The sequence below is a fragment of the Solanum tuberosum genome, unplaced genomic scaffold (genome assembly GCF_000226075.1).
Source record: "Solanum tuberosum cultivar DM 1-3 516 R44 unplaced genomic scaffold, SolTub_3.0 scf00669, whole genome shotgun sequence".
NCBI classification, from domain to species: domain Eukaryota; kingdom Viridiplantae; phylum Streptophyta; class Magnoliopsida; order Solanales; family Solanaceae; genus Solanum; species Solanum tuberosum.
In genome coordinates, this window is record NW_006239620.1 from 160,499 (window position 1) to 163,835 (window position 3,337).

Genomic DNA, 3,337 nt, shown 5'->3' on the forward strand with positions numbered 1-3,337 from the left:
AAAATATTAGGACAGCCTATAAAAGTAAAAGAAAAGGCCATATAAAATGGGACCTAGGAAGTATTATATATGTATATATATACATGTCTTTATATATGATATAATCTTACTAGAGAAAGAGAAAGAGGGCATATACTATAGAAAATTGGAAAAAAAAATGGCAAGAGATGTAAGGCAAGTGGTGGCTGGTTTACTAACAGGTTCAATGCTTATAATGCTTTGCAATATGGTTAAAAGAGATCATTTTGATCCTATTTATGTGGTAAGAAATATGGGACCTTTATTATCTTATTTTAATTATAATCAATCTCATCTTCAATTTGTTGTTCTTCCCTTTTATATCTTTAGAAATTCTCTAGTTATAATCATGTTGTGCTAGATGATAATTAATAAGAAACCATGTTCTCAATACTCCAATTTTGATCTTTTTTTGGAGGTCATGAATTCAACTTGAATATTTTGAAAATGAGTATTTGTTAAGGGGGTGGGGGTGGAGAAGATATGCACTTCTCGAATGTGTTGTAGTAGATAGGATTTCTTCATCTTTAACAGAGATAATAAAAAATGAAATTGTTATTCCATTTTGCGATGATGATGATGAGGAGAGGAGGAGGAGGTGGTTTCTATAAGTTTCGTAAATTAGGCTTACGTGAAGTAACTAGAAATTGTATGAACCATTGATTATTTTTTTTAACCATTATGTATTGTAGTAGATAGGATTTCTTCATCTTTAACAGAGATTACAGAAAATGAAAATCAAAAAAATATTCTCTTTTAATGAATCTAACTTGACGTGAAATCAAATTAATCAAAAGCAAAAAAAAGTTTTGACTATGCGACCTTTGCTTTTTTACAGTTAACCGTTAAAAATTGTGCACCAATTTTAGTTGGCAAACTAGAGTTCATGATGTTAGAACTACCATATAAAAAAACAAATTTAAAAAAAAAAACAGATACATTATATGCATTACTAGTACAATTTTTTTAATACTATCGAGTTATTTTTATTTGTTATAACGGATAACATATTTATTTTCAAAAAATACAAAGCTTATATTTATTATTGGTGAACAAAATTTGAACTTGATATAAGTTGGAAGATTTTTAGTTATTCTTTTTTTATCTTCATATGCACACATGAAAAGTCCAATAAAATGAAGATTTTTAAATGGAATTTTCTCTACATATTTTATTATAAATAGTTTTACTTTAACGTACTATGCTTGTTTTTATTTTTATTTTTAGAGTAAATATAACGCTAGCTTTCTAAAAAGAAATACATGGTTCTTTTTCCCTCATTTTTCATCATGACTCTTTTCTAAGTCATGAAATTTTCCTTTCTTTTTTCCTTTTATAAGGCCAAAGTTTCTGAAGTATTCTTGGAATTAAATGAAAAAAAAATAAAATTGGAAACTTTTTTCAAAAGCTCAATATTAATAAAGAATAAGAAAAAAGTATATGAACTAATTGATTGTCTTATAATTAATCACACTAATTAAATATTCAATTGAGCACCACTTGGCATTAATTAAATTTATGGATTATTAATCATTAATAGTAATATTTATTTATCTTTAGTTCTTTACGATGATCTGATAATATAATTAGCTTCTTTTTTTAAAATTATGTCAGTATATAAAAGTTAAATTTTATATTTGTTTATTATTTTGTTATAGGAAAATCTTTCAGTGCAATATGATTTGGTAAAAGTTTCAAAGCAAAGTCTTGTTAAACTCTCAGACAGTACAAGTGGAGGGATTTGGAGGGAAAACTTTTCCCTTAAACCTTGTTGGAGGAAGCCATTATCAACAAGTAAGTTTATCTTAATTATATTACTAGCTACCCTACTAAAAAATTACTATTTTTCATTGAGATTTTTTACGAAAATTTTTTCAGTGATTATTTCTAGAAACATTTTGATTGAATTAGTGAGAAAAAAATAGTTGTGTTTTTACACAAATAGATAAGGAAGTTTTCCAGTATTTTATTGAGATTTATTTTTCATCATGCGTTCTTTCAATGAACTGCTTTGGTAGAAAATGAGTGGAAACAACACAAATTGTTCATTGATTCGCATTAAAAAAAACCTTTATTTTTAGTAATGCTAGCACTAAAAAAACAAACATAACTAGTGAAACTTCACGAATCGTGATATGAAAAGACAGAATACACGTAATTTTGCTCCTACCTTATCATAGAGAAATTGTTTCAGGAAGACTTAAAAAAAAAAAACTCATAAATTAAAGTTGGGAAATTTAACCATTTGTCAATATTGTTTGAATGGTAAAATTAGTTACCTTTCAATTTTAACTTTTTGTTAATTAATTTTCAGCAAATGAAGAACAGGGCAAAGGCTACATCTTTTTTAATCTAACACACAACCCTGAAGATCATATTACACAGGTATTAATTTTATTGTCTTTTAAATTTCATTTATTTGTACTGATAATTCAAAAGAATTTATATACATTTATCAAAAATTTATTCACATTCAGTATTTATAAAGTATTTATTCACCTATAAAGTTGTACCACTTCACTATAACTAATGGTTTGACGACTTACAAAATAAGATAAATTATTTGCTATAATACGTTAAATTATCATTTTAAACACCAAATTGAAAAATTAAATCGAAAAAAAAAAGAGAAAATAATTATATTTAAAAGAAACAAAAGGACAAAATAGGCAAGGGGGTGGGGGTTACAAGAAGCTGCCACGAGTCAACTAGCTGGCATCATTGCTGTCTTTTAAATTTTTTTCAATTTTTTTTTTTATCATTTCTCTTCTTTATTTTTTTGTTAGAAAAAAAAAACATATTTTATATTAATCATATTTGATTTATGAAATTTTGCACCACTTGACTTAAACATTTTTTTAGTAAAAGAATAACATAATTTCTCTATTTTATTTCTAAGTATAAAAATATATTATAGTACATACTTGGAGTTAATATCTCAAAAGTTCACTCAACTTTAAGAATTTATCTAGCAAAATCATTGAACTTTGTTTTGAATCAATAAGATCACTAAACTTAGATATTTTTATCAATAAAATCCCACAATCAAATTTATTATTAAATAAAATATTGACATAGCAAAATAAATTACTTGTATATTTTTATATCAGGTAAACACGGACCCACAAATAAATAAAATTAAAGAAAACTTATTAAAAAAATTCGGACAGACTTAATCACGGAAACAAATATTTTTTTTATGATATTGTTGTATAGTTTATGTCTTGATTTAATAAATAAATGAAAAAAAAATCTTAGTGAAACATATTTTGGTATTACTGTAATACCATAATATTTACTTTGCCTCCTTAATAAAAAA